Here is a 20,573-nt window from a genome sequence, read left to right as displayed (position 1 = left end):
GGCGGCTCGGCAGGCGTGGGGCCCCGCGCCCAGCCTCCCGCTGTTGGTGGTGGTTGGTGTCTCCCTTCACCGTGGGCCGACCTGCCGGGTTGGGTACACCAAAATTGCAGGGTTTTTTTTTCTTTGTTCTTTACAAAATGTGAATGTTTTGTTTTCTACTAGAACGTCAATGTTTCTCTTTCAGAAAAACGAACATCAATATTTCAGAAGAAAAACCTTGGAGTACTTCAATCATTAAAAAATAAAAATAAAGAACCGATTCTAACATTTTACAAGCCTGTAAATGGAAGTTATAGAAGATAAATGCCGCAGCCGATGAACACTTGCGCTCACTATTGACCGATCTAGCCTTCTTAACACACTTTCTTTGTTTGAAATGAGTTGTGTACAATGTTCATTCTCTTTCTTACATGCGACATCTTAGTTCATTGGTAGCGCAATAGCTTGGAAGCATATTTAGAAGCGCTCGACTTATGAAATGGTTCCAGCCAGAAGACAGAGATGTAGGAAACACTCGCGGTGACCCATGTGACGGCTCTTCTCATGGTTGGTGTTGTAGAAATAGAGTCACCATGGTTCACGTGTCGTCGTGCTAGATTTCCGTGGTTAACCCTGCGACCCTTTATGACAACTTTGCGTAAGGGAACCGCCTCCTCGATGAGGAAAACGTGGCCGCTCTATCTGTTTCTTCTTCGTTAGTTAAGTGACGCATGCCCTCTTGAACGTTTCGAAGAACGACTAGATAAACATATCTCCAATGAGGCAACATTGAATTGTCGTGAGGTACGTGGCATCTTTATCTCTTGCAATACTAGCGAGCAAACCGCCAACGTAAGTGTGTCTAGGGATTAGTCTTATGCGGACGCTAGGGTCCATTCTACCTTCAGTCACAAGAAACCGACGTTTTGGGGATTGGGAAGGCTTCAATTGTGACCTTGAACACCAAAAAATACTATAATTACTAGATAAACACATCTTCAGTGAGGCAACATTGAATTGTCGTGAGGTACGTAGCATCTCCATCTCTTTCAATACTAGCAGGGAAAGGGCTAACATAGTGTGTCTACGGATTAGTCTCATGCATCGCTAGGGGTCTATTCTACATTCGGTTCACAAGAAACTGACGTTTTGGGCATTGCAAGGTCGTCAAATGTGACCTTAACCACCAAATTGTACTGTAATATTTGAATGTTATAAAGAACAATTAGATAAACACATATCCAATGGGGCAACATTAGGATTAGTCTCGTGCAGATACTAGAGGTCCATTCTACCTCCGGTTCATAAGAAACTGATGTTTTTGGTATTGGCGAGGTCTTGAAATGTGGTCTTGACCATCATATTGTACTATAATATTTATACGTTATGAAGAACGAGTAGATATACAAGGCAACATTGAATTGTCGTGAGGTACTTGGCGTCTCTAACTCTTGGAATACTAGCGAGCAAACTACTATCGTAATTGTGTCTAGGTCAGAACATGTCAACATCCATAAGGTGTGGCACTGCTCCTCCAATCTGACCATCCTGCTTCGTGGGATCAATCAGAATTACCAACATGTCAGCAATAATATTAAATAAATTGGAGACATGGGTTCACCTCACGTAGTCCTTTTTTGCCTAGAAGTAATGGCCTACACCATCATCGACTTTGACTACTACACTTCCTCTAGTAACAAAATTTTGGATCTACTGACGCCATTTGTCAAAGAAACCTTTCATTCCCAGGTCCTATTGAAGGAACAACCATTTGACCTTGTCGTAACCCTTTTCAAAGTCAATCTTGAAAATTGCTCCACTCATGTTTGTCCGGTGTATCCCGTGAACAGTCTCATATAGGATTATTACTTTATCAAGTATATTTCTTCCTTGCATGAAAGGTGCTTGAGATGGACAAATGACATGACCATCAATCGTGTTGACCTATTAGTAACCACTTTGGTTAAAATCTTGAAGCAGACATTAAGAAGACATATGGGTCTATATTGCTGCTGGATCCGCTCAACCTACTTAATTTTTGTCAGTGAAACTATCTCGCCAAAATTAAGCCTGAATAGGTCAAGTTAATCGGGATGTAGACAATTAATTTTTTCCAAAACATAGTCTTGATGACATCTCGGAAATAGAATTTCTGTGGAAATCCTTCAGGGCCTGGAGCTTAATTATGTTTCATTTGGAACACTGTGACTCCCACCTCCTCAGACAAAGAAAGGTGTCATGAGGATATTGTGCTCTTCTGCCGTGACATGTGAAATATTATTTGTTCATGTCTTGTTAAGGGTGAAATTCCCTTGTGGAATTATCGTGATGTATGTGGCATCTTTATCACGAAATGTAGCATGCATCTTTATCTTTTACAATACTAGAGAGCAAACTGCTAATGTAAGTGTGTCTAGGATTAGTTTCATCATCTGATATTTTGCATGTTGGAACAGTCTTTAGATGAGACCTTGTCTGCCAAGTTGTACAATAAATGTATATACATGAGAAAATCATGAATATTCTGCAAATATTTTGTGAGGCAAATTGAATATAAACCTGTAATTTCATACACTCCCTCCTAGTATCAAAATTAATTATCGCAACTTTAGTTGGATCGGAGGTTTATTTATTTATTTATGTTTCATAGACCGAGAATTGACTCGTTAGCCAAAATGGTCCTTATTTCTCTCTATTATTTCACATAACATGTGATGTACGCAACTTAATAGCTAATCATTCTGGTGCATGGATGCTTGACGGCGATGGCACGTCGACCGATCGCTCATACATGGCTTAACTTTAGTTGGCAAAATGAGTGTGTTTCTAAGGTACAGTCACCCACATAACTGCTTCTCACCAAACCTCTTAATCTACTAATCTGAAAATCCAACCGAGTTGATAACCTGTGAAGATAGTGAGTGAGAGACAACACTGCCCTTGCAAATGACTTGTCCCCATCCCCACATTGTCCTCCGAAAAGACCATACCAAGTCTCAACAGTGAGGCGCTAGGACAACACGTTTTATTGCATTGGATTTGGACGGATGACGCAGGTGCTGCTGGTGTCACGATGGTTCCCATGAAATGGCAACCTCCTCCTAATCTATTTGGGCACTATTCCGAAGAAAATCACGGAACGTCCAGCCTATGTCATTGCGATTTCCCAATCAAACGATCACAATGTCGAAGCCCTCCCTCTAGTGATGGTATTAGACTTCGTGGAAAGTGCTCTTCTAGACCCGAGCTCAAATGAGCTCGGATGAACAGTAAATTTTAAAAAATATTTTTAAAATGTATAAAATAATCTGAATTTTTTCTACAATAAACTTTGATAAAATGTCTAAGAGCTCGCAAAAATTAATACGAAATCACATTTGTGAAAGTCGTGACAAAAAAACAAAATTGATGTTCCAAAATGCTTTCGAAAGTTGCATTTTCAGAGTTTTAATTTTTTTTTACCACGACTATCACAAATGTGATTTCATGATGAAATTTTGTAAGCACTTAGAAACTTTATCAAAGTTTGTTCATAAAAAATTCGATTTTTTGGAACATTTTTACATTTTTTTCTGAATTTACTATTCACCCGAGCGTTTGGTTTTTCTCCTGTCTTTTATGTTTCGTGCTGGATGGTGACTGTAACTGGCTTGACTTCTACTTCATTTATTTGTTGACCTTTTAGTTTTAGCAGCACTCTATTATTGCCTCCTAGATAGAAACATCACAAAGCCTCCTCTCACACCGCACTGATATGTCGTCTGTGGATCCTTCTGACGGTATTGGAGTGATGCCAATCTATTCTTGTATCTTTGGCTGACTAAATTAAAATAATTTCTCATTATGCGTTTTATCCCAATTTACTCTTAGATCAATCATAGTGAAAAATAATTTAGACTAGAAATAGGAAAAATCACAACAAACACGACACACATAGAAAATTAGAAGACCATCCAATTGTTAAACCACCGCCTCTACATCAGTAATTAATGTCTTGGTTACTTGCTCTACGACCGAGCCAAGTGTCTTTCAGGGCCACTAGATTGACATAGTTCCTCGTCTCTCTATTCCAGGCATCATGTTCACACACGTCATGTTTGTATCACTTTTCTTACTCATTCTATTATTTTTACCAATCAAATTATATGCAGGCTTTGCGTATTCGCGAAAGAAAAATAAAAGTAAACCAACATAGGTCATACCATGTGGTTTCTCAAAAAAATTCATGAAAATGATATTTCATAAAAAAAATCTAAGGGAAGTTTTTCTACAGAAAGCTTATATTTTATTTATTTTTCCTTTGTTCCAAACAGGGGAACCAAGCAGCCTAGAACTATGCTTGATTAGCAATGTGATGATGAGTAAGATAAGGTTTAAGTAGATCAATTGTCAGTTCGGAGATGGCTCAGATTATTAGTTTTGTTGCTGGAGTAAAGAAGAAAAAAAAAATACAAGACGACACCAACATCATCTGTTAGTCCACCACGTGGAGAGGGCACGCACGACAACGAATTGGTTATGTCAAAGTGTCTTATCCAAGCAAGCAACGGACCCACGAGATATTGTAAATTATAGCATCCAGAGTCTAAGCGTGTGGAAAAGGTATTCGGTCGTGTGCAGCGTCACCTTTCATGATGATCCACTATGCCAACCACCTGGATATATAATAGGAGTGGGAAAAGGAGCAAAGTGACAATACAAAACCAGCTCGTTTTACGTGGGACGAACGCATGGAACAATTTTTTACCAGAAAAGGACAGCATGTTGCAGATATTTTGGCTTACATGTTTTTTTCCTTCTAAAAAATACTCATGTATTACACAGATCCACGAGAATTACAAAGCAACTAAACGTAATAAAAATTGCATCGAGATCCATGGATCATCGAAAGACTACAACTATCAACAGAATGAGTCGCCGACGCGCGGCCATCACGATTCTTGAACCGGGCCTGCATGGTCTTATCGATGAAATCTAAGAAGTCTTCATGCATGCCCTCGTAAGGACTAGTACCCTATAAGAGTGCACTTGCTGTCCTTGAACCCTTGATGGCCTATTTGATTCGCACAAATTCTAAAACAAAGGAATAAGAAAAACAGGAATTGAGTGGCAATGCCATCTTTAAACTTATATAACTAGCATGAGCATTTTATTGCACTTAGGGAAAACGTTAGAATTCCTCACAAGAGGTTGGAGTGAATGAAAGTTTCCTCCCAAAACTAATACAAACAATCCAGATGGAAAAAATCCTATGGATTGTAATCCTATAACCAAAAGACTATTACATGAAAAAAAATCCTAAGGATTGGCCTTCTCCAAAATTCCTTTAGAAATCCTTTGAATCGAAGAGGCACTGAACGGATCCAAAGAACCTCACATAAAATTTCCCGCCTTTAGTGTTTTACAAACAAGTTACACTTAATGTGTGAAAGGGCATTTCCCGCCTTCGGTGTTTTGGTATTGATAGCAATGCAATTGATGGACTAACCGTGTAACTAAGCTACCCAGGTATACTTAATATGGCACAAAATGGTTGCCCCCCTAGCAAAGATGACATTTTCGATGTGTTTTAATTTCTTTGGTTTTAAAAAATTTGTACTATTAATGGGAGGTCGCATTGGAAGGTATTGATGAAATGAAACACATATACAAATCCATATTTCACCCACTATATAGCCGTCCGTTTCGTGGAGAGAACTTCACTTCTGATCTATGCAGAAAAATTGCTCGAGAGTGGTTCTATTGTAGGTGATTGTGGTTGTACTGCTCGCTTGTCAAGTGGTCAATGCAAACCCTCCCTCGACAATTGTACCGTGGTTTATGGTGGTTGTACCGCTCCATGTGCGAGCGGTGCTATAGGGAGAAGCATGGGCTCAACCACTGCCCGGGGGGTGGTTCCATCGGGTATGGCATGCAATACATGATGGTGGTTGTCCCATAGTTCCCACTATTTATCTAATAGCCAGTACAACCGGTGTCCCGAGCGGTTGTACCGCCCCAGACTTAGCGGTTACTCAAGGACACTCTAGGCGGTTGTACCAATCCATGTACCGCTCGAACCACCACTTGTAGGGTGATTCATCTCGGTTTCTTGAGCGTACAAGGTGGTTGTAGAATGGTAGTTCTAGCTATTTTCATAATAGCCGGTACAACCGGTAGGCCAAGTGGTTGTAACCATTTTGGCGGTGCAATGCAACTAGATATTTTTTCCAGGGTGGTTGTACCACTCTCACTAGCAGTTGTACCGCCCCTGTGCAATTTTGCGTGTAACAGTTGGATTCAGGGTGATAGTATAAAAGGAAGTGGTTCTTCCACCTCCCACCCACCGCTTACCCCTCTCTCTCCTTCATTAATGCCCGAAGCTTTTTCTTGCCCAATCTCTTTCTCTAGCCAACCAAACTTGTTGATTTGCTAGGAATTGAGGGAGGAGACATAGATTTGTATTTCCACTAAAGCAAATTTGGGTTCCCCATACATTTCTTGTGAATCTTGTTACTCTTGGGTATTTGGGTATCGTGGACGGAAGAGGTCACATGGGAGCCACATTCCATTGTGGTTAAGCTCCATGGTGGTGTTTGTACAGGTTCTGGTTGCCACCTTCAAGGGCATCGCTAGTGGATTCACGACAGCTTGCCATGTGTGAGGGCGTGAGGAGAATAGGGTGAGTCAGTGGGGCACTTCGGGAGCATTATGTGTGCACACCTCTCCAACGAAGATGTACCTCCTAGAAGGAGGGAACTTTGGATATATCCTTGTCTTCATCGTCTCCACTTGCGGTTATCTCATATCTTTACTCGTTGCTAGCTTTCGTGTTGTGTGTTTACTCTTGCTAGCTTATCATATAGGTTGTCCACCTAGTTGCATATCAAGAAAACCTATCTTTTGTTGACCTAAAATTGAGAACAAAGTTAAAATTTGTGAGTCTCCTATTCAACCCCGCCCTTCTTCTAGTTGACCATACCCTTTCAACGTCATTACCCGTACATGGCTCATAACCCACAAATGTAGGGGTTCGCGGCAATCTTCGTGAGTATTATTTCACCCTGATTTAACGATTCGACACAAAGGGAGCCAAAGGATATTTATCGGCCTTAGCAGTTGAGTTGTCAATTCAACCACACATGCGATATATCTCTGCAGTGAAGATTTTAGTAGCACAACAGGTAATAGTAGTAACAGTAACATTGATAGCAACAATTTTGTAGCAGCAGTAACCATAGTAATTTTGTAGCAGTTGTGATGGTAGAGCAGCAGTAGTAACTTAGCAAGATTCAATATATGTAAAGTGTAGGCACATGGATCAGCGATGGATAGATATGGATGACATTCATCATGTAACACTTACACGGTAGAGCGACACGGAACTAGCTCCAATTCATCAATATAATGTAGGCATGTATTCCATATATAGTCATACATGCTTGCGATAATAACTTGCATGACATCTTTTGTCCTACCCTCTCGTGGTAGAGGGCTCCTAATGGATGCTAAGGGATATTAAGGCCTCCTTTTGATAGAGAATCGGAACAAAGCATTAACACATAGTGAATACATGAACTCCTTATACTACGACAATCATCAGAAAGAATCCTAATTATTTTCACCTTGGGGGATGCGGATCATAACACGTAATAGGTGCATACAACTTGCAAGATAGGATCTAAACACTTTCATATTCAGAGAGAACATAATAATTTTAGGTCTGGAATCATGGCACTTGAGCCATAGCGACAAGCATTAAGCATAGCAAAGTCATAGCAACATCAATCTCAGAACATAATGGACACTAAGGATCAAGCCCTATCTACTTAACTTGATTGCATGATCAATCTCATCCAAACCCCATCACCATTGAGCGAGCCTACAAAGGAATTACTCAGTCCCTATGGTGAGCATCATGGAATTGTTGATGGAGAAGGGTTGGTGATGACGACGACGATGAATCCCCCTCTCCGGAGCCCAAAACAGACTCCAGATCAGCCCTTCAGAGAAAGAACAGGAGGTGGCGGCGGCTCCATCTCATAAAACAAGATGAAATCTTCTCTCCTATATTTTTTTGAAGATATGAATTTATAGGACTACAATTAGGGTTGGAGGAGCCTCGTTGGCCCCATCACACAACAGGGCGCACCAGGGGGTGCACTACAAGAAATCTGTTAATCCATGACGGATTCACCATGGCAATTTCGGAAACTGTCATGGATAGCCTGGTACAGCGCCGCAAGCCCGCCAAAGCCCACTAAAGCCCACCCAACCGACCACCATATAAAAGGCTAACCCTAACGACCTCCCCTCGGCCCCTCCTCTTTCCGTCATCCACATAGCCGCCTCCCGATTCCCCATCGCCGCTGCTACCTCTTGAGCCTACATTAGTTTTTCCCTTGAAGAGGAAAGGGTGATGCAGCAAAGTAGCGATAAGTATTTCCCTCAGTTTGAGAACCAAGGTATCAATCCAGTAGGAGTATCAAGATGAGGCACCAATGTACCTGCGCAAAAACAAACAAACTTGCACCCAACGCGAAAAAGGGGTTGTCAATCCCTTCACGATTATTTGCAAGGTGATATCTGAAGGTGAAAAGTGCAACAAAGTATTTTTGGTATTTTTGTAGATCTGAATATAGGATGTGAAGTAGACCCGGGGGGCCATGGTGTTCACTAGAGGCTTCTCTCATGATAGCAAGTATTACGGTGGGTGAACGAATTACTGTCGAGCAATTGATAGAATCGCGCAAAGTCATGACGATATCTAAGGCAATGATCGTGCATATAGGCATCACGTCAGAGATAAGTAGACCGATACTTTCTGCATCTACTACTATTACTCCACACATCGACCGCTATCCAACATGCATCTAGCGTATTGAGTTCATAACAAACAGAGTAACGCCTTAAGCAAGATGACATGATGTAGAGGGATAAATTCATGCAACATGATATACACACCATCTTTTTACCCTTGATGGCAACAACACGATGCATGCCTCGCTACCCTTTCTGTCACTGGGTGAGGACACCGCACGGTATGAATCCAAAACCAAGCACTTCTCCCATTGCAAGAATTATAGATCAAGTTGGCCAAACGAAACCCATAACTCGAAGAGAATTACAAGGATACGAAATCATGCATATAAGAGATCAGAGGAGACTCAAATAATACTCATAGATAATCTGATCATAAATCCACAATTCATCGGATCTCGACAAACACACCGCAAAAGAAAGTTGCATCGGATAGATCTCCATGAAGATCATGGAGAACTTTGTATTGAAGATCCAAGAGAGAGAAGAAGCCATCTAGCTACTAGCTATGTACCCGAAGGTCTGTGGTGAACTACTCACGCATCATCGGAGAGGCAATGGTGTTGATGAAGAAGCCCTTCGTGTCTGAATCCCCCTCCGGCAGGGCACCAGAACGGTCCCCAGATGGGATCTTGCGGAGACAGAAGCTTGCGGCGGCGAAAAAGTATTTTCGTGGCTCTCTTCTTTGGTTTCGGGATTTTAGAGAATTTATAGGCGAAAGAGGTAGGGCAAAGGAGGCACGTGGGGCCCACAAGCCCGCCAGGTGTGCCCCCCTAGGGTGCGTCTAGGGGGCTTGTGACCTCCCACGAGGTCTTGTGCCTTGGTTCTCAAGTCCCCTGCGTATCTTCTATTATGGAAGAAATCATCCCACAGGTTTTATTTCGTTTGGACTCTGTTTAATATTCTTTTTTGAAAAAGGTCAAAAACACGGAAAAAACAGAAACTGGCACGAGGCACTGAGTTAATAGGTTAGTCCCAAAAAAGATATAAAATAGCATATTCATGCATATAAAACATCCAAAGTTGACAAGATAATAGCATGGAACCATAAAAAATTATAGATACGTTGGAGACGTATCAAGCATCCCCAAACTTAACTCTTGCTCGTCCTCGAGTAGGGAAGTGATAAAGACCGATTTTTTGATGTGGAATGCTACCTAACATATTTGTTCTTTGTAACTTCTCTCTTGTGGCATGAATGTTCAGATCCATTAGATTCAAAACAAAAGTTTACTATTGACATGAAAACAACAATACTTCAAGTATACTAGCAAAGTAATCATGAACTTTTGAAATAACAAGGCCAAAGAAAATTATCCCTACAAAATCATATAGTCTGGCTATGCTCCATTATCCCCACACAACGAATTTAAATCATGCACAACCCCGGTATTGGCCAAGTAATTGTTTTCGCACTCTTACTTTCTCAAACCTTTTCAACTCTCACACAATACATGAGCGTGAGCCATGGATATAGCACTATAGGTGGAATAGAGTGTGGTGGAGGTTGTGAGGCCAAAAGGAGGAGATGGTCACATCGACTCGGCGTATCAATGGGCTATGGATATGCCCATCAATAGATATCAATGTGAATGAGCAGGGATTGCCATGCAACGGATGCACTAGAGCTATAAGTGTATGAAAGCTCAAAAAGAAAACTAGTGGGTGTGCACCCAACTTGCTTGCTCACGAAGACCTAGGGCTATTTTGAGGAAGCCCATCATTGGAATATACAAGCCAAGTTATAAAATGAAAATTCCCACTAGTATATGGAAGTGACAAAACAAGAGACTCTCTATCATGAAGAACATGGTGCTATTTTGAAGCACAAGTGTGGAAAAAGATAGTAGCATTGTCCCTTCTCTCTTTTTCTCTCAGTTTCTCTCATTTTTTTGTTTGGGCTCTTTGGCCTCTTTTTTTCAATTTTTTGGTGGGCATCTTTGGCCTCTCTTTTTTCCTCACATGGGACAATGCTCTAATAATGATGATCATCACACTTTTATTTACTTACAACTCAATACTTAGAACAATGATGACTCTATATGAAATGCCTCCGGCAGTGTATCGGGATGTGCAACGATCTAGCTTAGTGTATGACGTTGAAACATCTCGCTAGCTATCTTACGATCATGCAATGGCAATATGAAAGTGAAGGCACATGTCATGAGACGGAATGGTGGGAGTTGCATGGCAATATATCTCGGAATGGCTATGAAAATGCCATAATAGGTAGGTATGGTGGCTGTTTTGAGGAAGGTATATGGTGGGTCTGTGTACCGGCGAAAGTTGCATGGCACTAGAGAGGCTAGCAATGGTGGAAGGTGAGAGTGCATCTATACCATGGACTTACATTAGTCATGAAGAACTCATATACTTATTGCGAAAGTTCTATTAGTAATTGAAACAAAGTTCTAAACGCATACTCCTAGGGGAAGGGTTGGTAGGTGTTAACCATCGCGCGATCCCAACCGCCACACAAAGGATGACAATCAATAAATCAATTATGCTCCGACTTCCTAACATAGCAGTTCACCATACGTGCATGCTACGGGAATCACTAACTTCAACACAAGTATTTATAGATTCACAACACCCTACTAACATAACTCTAATATTACCATATCCAGATCTCAAAACTAATTGTGAGGAATAAAACTTCTCTTACTAATCAATGCACTTGAATATTAAAGTTTTTATTATATCCTCTTTGGATGCCTATCATATTTGGGACTAATTTCATAGCACACGCCAATTACCAAATTACTTAGAGAGAGCACTCTCAAAAAGATATAAGTGAAGATCGAGAGTTTTTATTCCTTAAAAATATGACACCACCGTGCTCTACAAAGATTTAAGTGAAGCACTAAAGCAAAATTATCTACCTCAAAAGATATAAGTGAAGCACATGCAAGCTAAATTGCCTAACTCAAAAGATATAAGTGAAGCTCATTGAGCATTCTAACAAAATCACGATGAGTGCATGTCCTTCTCAAAAAGGTGTGCAACAAGGATGATTGTGACAAAACAAAACGCAAATACTCCTATAATACACGACGCTCCAAGCAAAACACATATCATGTGGTGAATAAAAATATAGCTCCAAGTAACGTTACTGATGGATTGAAGACGAAAGAGGGGATGCCTTCCCGGGGCATCCCCAAGCTTAGGCTTTTTGGTGTCCTTGAATTTGGCTTGGGATTACATGGGAATCCCCAAGCTTAAGCTCTTTCCACTCTTTATTCCATTGTCCATGAGAACATCACCCAAAACTTGAAAACTTCACAACACAAAACTTAAACAGAAACTCATGATATCATTAGCATAAGAAAACAAACCACCAACTCTTTAGGTACTGTAGTAAACTTGATTTCCATTTAGATTGATGTTATATTACTGTATTCTAACTTCTCCATGGCTAGTACCCCCCGATACTAACCATAGTTTCATCAGAATAAGCAATCAACACAACAAAAACAGAATCTGTCAAAAACAGAACAGTCTGTAGCAATCTGTATATTTCGTATACCTCTGGTATCCCACAAATTCTAAAAAATTATGAAAATTAGGTAAATTTTCATATCAATAAGCATAAAAAAGAATCAGCTCAAAATCTCTTTCTGTATTGGAATTAAAAATAATTTCGTGAGCACAAAGTTTCTGTCTTTTTCAGCATGATTAAACAACTATCACCAAAACTAATCATAAAGGTTCTACTTGGCACAAACACTAAAACATAAAAAAACACAATCATAACAGAATTATGATGGTGTGGAAACAACAAAACAGAAAATGAAAAGCAAAAATAAATTTATTCATTGGGTTGCCTCCCAACAAGCCCTATCGTTTAACGCCCCTAGCTAGGCTTAACGATTTCAATGATGCTCACATAAAAAGTAGTAGTTGAGATATGCAAAAGAGCATCATGAATGGCAAAAAACACGTTTAAGTCTAACCCACTTCCTATGCATAGGGATTTTATGAGCAAACAATTTATGGGAACAAGAATTAACTAGCATAGGAAGGCAAAACAAGCATAACTTCAAAACGTTGAACACATAGAGAGGAAGCTTGATATTATTGCAATATGTAAAAGCATATGTTCCTCTCTCATAGTAATTTTCAGTAACATCATGAAGGAATCTTACAATATAACTATGACACAAAGCATTCTTTTCATGATCAATTATAGCATAAGTGTCATCAACAAAACTTGGGAAACAAAAAATATCATCTTCATCAAGCATAGCATCCCCAAGCTTGTGGTTTTGCATATCATTAGCATCATAGATATTCAGAGAATTCATACTAACAACATGGCAATCATGTTTTTCATTCAAGCCGATATCATGAACCACTTTACAATTTTATTCTTTCAACACTTCATCAAAATTTTCAGATTCATGATCTTCAAATAAAACTCCATAGAGATAGTCAAGTGCACTCAACTCACTAGCAAATTGTTCATCATAATTTGGTCTTTTGAAAAGATTAGCAAGTAGATGAGGATCCATATCAATAGATTTTTAGCAAGCGAAGATGCAAGCAAATAGAAGACACATGGCAACACAAGCAAACATAGCAGCAAAAAGGCGAACGGAAGAAGAGCGAATATTTTTGTAAATTTTGTTTTAGAAGTGGGGGAGAGCAAAACGAGAGGAAAAAGGCAAATAAAGTAAATGCAAGAGATGAGTTTGTGATAGTTACTTGGTATGCTTCACTTGAATACTCCCCGGCAACGGCGTCAGAAATCCTTCTTGCTACCTCTTGAGCTTGCGTTGGTTTTTTCCTTGAAGAGGAAAGGGTGATGCAGCAAAATAGCGATAAGTATTTCCCTCAGTTTGAGAACCAAGGTATCAACCCAGTAGGAGTATCAAGATGAGGCACCAATGTACCTGCGCAAAAACAAACAAACTTGCACCGAACGCAAAAAAGGGGTTGTCAATCCCTTCACGATTATTTGCAAGGTGAGATCTGAAGGTGAAAAGTGCAACAAAGTATTTTTGGTATTTTTGTAGATCTGAATATAGGATGTGAAGTAGACCCGGGGGCCATATTGTTCACTAGAGGCTTCTCTCATGATAGCAAGTATTACGGTGGGTGAACGAATTATTGTCGAGCAATTGATAGAATCGCGCAAAGTCATGACGATATTCTAAGGCAATGATCATACATATATGCATCATGTCCGAGACAAGTAGACCGATACTTTCTGCATCTACTACTATTACTCCACACATCGACCGCTATCCAGCATGCATCTAGTGTATTGAGTTCATAACAAACAGAGTAACGCCTTAAGCAAGATGACATGATGTAGAGGGATAAATTCATGCAACATGATATAAACCCCATCTTTTTACCCTTGATGGCAACAACACGATGCGTGCCTTGCTACCCTTTCTGTTACTCGGTGAGGACACCGCACTGTATGAACCCAAAACCAAGCACTTCTCCCATTGCAAGAATTATAGATCAAGTTGGCCAAACGAAACCCATAACTCGAAGAGAATTACAAGGATACGAAATCATGCATATAAGAGATTAGAGGAGACTCAAATAATACTCATAGATAATCTGATCATAAATCCATAATTCATCGGATCTCGACAAACACACAGCAAAAGAAAGTTACATCGGATAGATCTCCATGTAGATCATGGAGAACTTTGTATTGAAGATCCAAGAGAGAGAAGAAGCCATCTAGCTACTTGCTATGGACCCGAAGGTCTGTGGTGAACTACTCACGCATCATCAGAGAGGCAATGGTGTTGATGAAGAAGCCCTCCGTGTCCGAATCCCCCTCCGACAGGGCCCTAGAACGGTCCCCAGAGGGGATCTTGCGGAGACAAAAGCTTGCGGTGGCGGAAAAGTATTTTCGTGGCTCTCTTCTTTGGTTTCAGGATTTTAGAGAATTTATAGGCGAAAGAGGTAGGGCAAAGGAGGCACATGGGGCCCACAAGCCTGCCAGACGCCCCCTAGGGCGCGCCTAGGGGGCTTGTGACCTCCCACGAGGTCTCCTGCCTTGGTTCTCAAGTCCCATGTGTATCTTCTGTTATGGAAAAAATCATCCCGCAGGTTTTATTCCGTTTGGACTTCGTTTAATATTCTTTTCTGAAAAAGGTCAAAAACACGAAAAAAACAGAAACTGGCACGAGGCACTGAGTTAATAGGTTAGTCCCAAAAAATATATAAAATAGCATATTCATGCATATAAAACATCCAAAGTTGATAAGATAATAGCATGAAACCATAAAAATATATAGATACGTTGAAGACGTATGAGCCGCCACACACCACCTCTCCCCATCCCTCCTCCCACAACTCACCGTCAACCCTCCACCTCACATCACAGCTTTGGCAGCTGTCAGACCCGCTGCACCCCCCACCCATCGACCCCTCTCACGAGCCAACTATCTCTTTGTCTCGTGCGACCCTCACACCGCGACCAATGCCGGCGATGTCCACACCTCGCACCACACCGACGAGATGGTCTCCGACCCCTCCATCCTCCAGTCTGGTTGGATCCGCCACTCCTGGTATTCGGCGCTCACCCGCGACCCCTAGCCAGCGGCTAGGGTTTCGGCAGCGGCGTCACATCCATCACCGGCTCGTCTCCAATGGTTCCTCCCCGTCGGACACCACGCCCTCTCCACCCCTGGATGGCACCCACTAGCTCGATGCGCTGGTGCACGTCGGGTTGTACGACATCAACCCCGACCTCCTTTGCAACTTCTCCGGTGCAGCCGTGCATCCCATGCATCCCGTAACGGCCTCGTCTGCCGAGCGACGGCAGTAGCTGACCTACAATGTGGCCGCTGCATCGCCTACAAACTTCTTCAATGAGCACTTGTAGCTCTGCCTCTGTCCGCTACATCATATTGTGCTTATTTTATTCGGGTGATGTTCATGAATATTTGTGGAACTGATAACAATCGTGTATATCGTTGGAATTTGTATTCTCAAATTTATTTGAAATATTTGCTTATGACTGATAACTTTTGATTCCTAATCTATATTCAGAATAGGTTATAAGGCTTGCATTTTCACTTTGATAGCATAGTGGAGGTTATCCAGATGGATATCTCATGAATTCTGTAAGTTTGAACTTTGCATGACTGAGCACTGGACATCCAGGGCAGGGGAGGCCTAGGTATTTCATTTTAGTTGGCACATTTAAGGAAGAGTAATTTGGTGTATGATATATGTGTTTTAGTCTGACCAATTCAAAGATGAAAAATATGTTCCTTTTATTATTATCCAAAAGATGATCAATGTTGCAGAATTTCAGGTTTCTTATGCGAGTTAATTAATTCCAGGTAATAAATAGATAGTTGTTACTTTATGCATGACAAAAGTCAAGTACATCATGAAGAAAGGGAAAGTAATGTGCGGCTACCCGTTGTACATTGGTCCTTCTTAGTTCAGTTAGTATGCAACTGAATTAATTCTTTAAGAATTCAATTATTAAATTTAGACATTTGGGAAGGCATACTTCTTTAAGAATTTGGTTCAGTTGAGGCAACATTTGCATTTCAGTAATAATGAAATGAAACTGCATATCCAATTGTCACACTAATATATTTGCTTTGCATATTATAGTCAGTACATCTCCCACCTGCTTGACGACGACGCCACGGTCCTCAAGCAGAATAGGGTGAGCTTGATTCCCTTCCATTATTGAGGTGAATTATTTAGGCTATAGATTTTGAGCTGTTCAAGGTGTGGACTGTTGTGAGTTGTTCAATGTGTGAGCTGTTGTGTGATTCTAGTAAAAAAATATCTGTACAGATATTTTTGTTTGCATATATAAAATCTGCATTGGACAAGGTCCCTGATATCATGCATTGTATCGATGCTCTAGAGTTCCTATCTCTTGGTGTTCATGGGTTTTGAGTCTTCTTGTATCTTAATAACCATGAATTGATTCCTTTTGCCATGTGATAAAATAACTTGTAGTTCTTGTGCAAGCTGATGAAAGTTTGCTACGCATGCACAAGTCAGTTCTTATTCCGATCAACTTATTTACAAATGTACTGGTACATTTCATGATTGTTTCCTGTTATAAATAATAAGTACTCCGCAAATAAACTATTGGTGTGGGAGATCTCTCGGTGAAACTGTATCATAATCTTTGTTAATATTTCGCATGCCATTTGAAGTTCACATGGCAAGCCAGTATTGTTTAGTGTTGTATTTGTTGGCATTTTGAGATGAACTTGCATCATGAACATTGAGCTAGATGAAAAATGCTTTTGTGCCGATTTTGATTTAAACATTGAGTTAATATAGTCCACAACATACATATTCTTATTTGCACTTCGCCTATGTGTATGCCCAGTTTGTGTTAATTATCTTGACGCTAGCATGTCACCTCTTTACAGTCATTTTTGTTTGTTAAGGAATGGTGTGGTACAGTGTTTATGCCGGCAGAATTTTCTTTACATAATTTGCAGCTCATCGCCTGTACAGAAATTTTTGATCCAGAAACACTAAGTACTTGAACATGCATGCACAACTTCCTCTCACAAAAAAACTAAGTGCCTGTGTGTCTCACCTTTGTTTGCATTTATTTTAGAGTGCATAATTGTTTGATCTAGATAAACTAAATACTTGTACATGCGCACAACTTCGTCTCACAAAAAGAAACTAAGTATTTGTTTGTAGCACGTTCGTTTGCTTTCTTATTTGAGAAATCTCGTTTTTGTTTGCTAGGCCAGAAAATAGACACCTCCCAGCCTGGTTAGCCCCATGCACTTATTGTTTGTTCGGTCTAGAACCAATGGGGGAACCAACTGCTGCTCTTATTGCACTTTTAGTTCTGTGATGTGTGTTTGTTACTTGTCACTTGTAGGCTAACTTGATTATACTTTCATTTGACACACTTCTCTTTCAACAGTTTTTGCTTGTTTTCACGTGTGTTTCCCACATTTACGTGGCACCTTAGTATAGTAATGGTGTGTGCACGGACGATTGCTTGGAAAATCAACTAATATTATTACACTTTAGATTCATTTGGGAACTCACTTTTGTAACTTATTTATAATTTTGAATGTGTTTTGATTTTATGCAGGTTTGGTAGTTAATCCGTGTTACTGGAGATTGAAGCTTTTTAGAAGGAATTACTTGGGTCCGAATAACTACCTTGAATCACTATAGTGTTGGGGATTAAAATCAGCTAGCAGTGCATTTTCTTTGAAGTCATGTAACTCACTTTTTTAAAAGATGCTTATAGCGCTTTCTAGATAAGCTCGTGATGATTTGATATTAAACTTTGTATTTTCAAATCAGATTAGATTCTTGGAAATCTGTATTGTCATGTAAAGAATTGCTATTTTTTGAATGAATATAATTTGGTTCTCGTGTTGTAAATTATGTTATATCGAGAAAACAAGTTGTACAAAAATGGTGCTAATGGGTTGGACTAGAAAAAACACGTAGGCTAATGGCGAGGATACGTTGGACTGTCCACCAAAATTATTGGGCCAAATCCCTCATTGGGCTGGTTACAACATGGGCCATGTTAGTCTCCACGTCAGATCCACACAGACGCCTTGTTAAGTCCACGTTGCATCCGCGTCATGTAAATCGGTGACGGATTGATCCGTCACAACCTAGTTTGGGCTTGGTGGGCTTGGAGCAGATCCATGACGGCCAAGAATCGTCATGGAAGGTACGATGTCAAATATGACGGGATATACATGACGGATTTCAAATCTGTCATGGATTTGGACCCATGACAGATTTTGGCTGATCTCTGACAGACTAGAGCTCCCTCATGTGTGCTGGCCCACACGCAATCGCCCTGTGGTACTTCTTGGCTCCATAATTCCTCATATATTTCAGAAATAATTCACAAAAAGTTTTATCCGATTCCGAGAACTTCTATTTCTTCACAAAAATAACACCACGGTAGTTCTGTCGAAAACAACGTCTGTCCCGTTTAGTTCCACTCAAATCATGTAAATTAGAGGGAAAACCAGAGCAACAGTGTTTGGAAAATTAGATATGTTTGATACGTATCAACCACCACAAGCTTAACTAATTGCTTGTCCTCAATCAATTCAGTTGATAAACTGAATGCGATAAAAGAAAACTTTTACAAACTCTTTTGTTCTCGTTGTTATACACATGCTTAGCTAGTGTTCAGGTTTTCAACATAAATCATAAATAACCATATCCATGATAACAATCAAACATCATATTTACTCATGGCAATACATAATCAACTAGCAAGCAATAATAAAGTATCTCACATGCCAACTATTTGTCAAAACAATCATGATATAATATGATGACATGATATTTTGCTAGCCATTTCTGACATAAATACAGAGCACCTCTCAGTTTCAAGTAGCGACTAAACATTATAATTCAGGGTAGAAGAGATGCAGTCATGCTCGCCTCCAACATTAACTAGACTTAATGCACAAGAATGACAATAATGCTCTCAGATCTAGTGCTTTAGTAAGAAGGTTTGACCTGGCACGGTCGGTTGACCTGATGATGTAGTGCTAATGCAATGGTGACGCATTAATTCCATTCTAGAATTTAAATAATCTTAAATGATTTATCTATTTCAAATAATGTTATAAACTTTTAGAAAATTATATAAATTCAATCGTAACTGAGATGAAAATATATTATATATGAAAAGTTATCAAAAAAATTCAACAATTTTTTTATGGTGTTTTCATGCATGTTAGAACAATTATATGTCCTCTGCTTTGGACAAATCAAATAAATGTCATTTAAATAACCACATATGAAGTTTGAATTTGAACCTTGCTTCAAACCAACTTCATTTAATGTTGTTGCTAGATGCAGTAGCTCAATCAACAACGTATTGCCATGTCATGATCATGCATCATAGTGTTTCATTTATGTGAAGTAAATGTAATTCTTTTTCTATTTGCCAGCGTTGTTCCCTCTCGGTAGACGATGGTTCCGACGTTGTGATTATTGACACTAATGAGCATACTGATATATACCCACTCTCTTGCTCGTGCTCTCTTTTACTGCATTAGGACAACAACGAGTCAACCATTACATGTCTCGGTAGTTGTACCATTCCTTTGCATGACCTGTTTTTGCCACAGTAAGTAGTTGAAACCACTTAGCATGAGTAGCAACTGCTTGAGCCTTGATGTGCCCACGGGCAATTCTAGCATACAAGCAGTGTGGGCAGGCTCCCCACTAATTTTTTTTATGTCTTTGTAATTTGCCAAGCTGATGACGAGTTGATGAATATACTTCTTGCCCCTCGTTGGTTACCCCAAGTGGAAGGTGGAGATGTAGTCAACAACAAGTTTTCCTTACACGGACACTGTAAGGTTTATCGAACCAGGAGGACTCCAAGGATCAACAAGTAGGTGTCCGCTGCTCTGGCGCTAGCAGAAGACGTGGACCTGCACACATAACAAATAACTTTGCTCCCAACGAGTGCAGAGAGGTTGTTAATCTCCCCGGCCTTGTAGTTTGCAAAGGATAAAAACACAAGCGGGAATAGTGATAGTGATTGCAATGGAAAAATAAATGAAAGCAGTAAATGATGGAGGTGTAAGCAATGGTGGTGATATGGACTGGAGTCACATGATGTTCACTAGTGATGTCTCTCTCCTAAAAGACGATAAACAACTATGCTTGGGTAAACAAATTACAGCTCAGCAATTGACAGAATTATAAACGCACCGCAATGCTAATTATGCTACTTGAAAGTTAGAGGCTCAATAGTAATGGGCAGTACGCCAAGACAAGTAGACCGTTTATTCATCAGCATCTACTTACTAATCACCCAC

Source organism: Hordeum vulgare, chromosome 5H (assembly GCF_904849725.1).
Source record: "Hordeum vulgare subsp. vulgare chromosome 5H, MorexV3_pseudomolecules_assembly, whole genome shotgun sequence".
Classification (NCBI taxonomy): domain Eukaryota; kingdom Viridiplantae; phylum Streptophyta; class Magnoliopsida; order Poales; family Poaceae; genus Hordeum; species Hordeum vulgare.
This window is presented reverse-complemented; position numbering follows the sequence as displayed.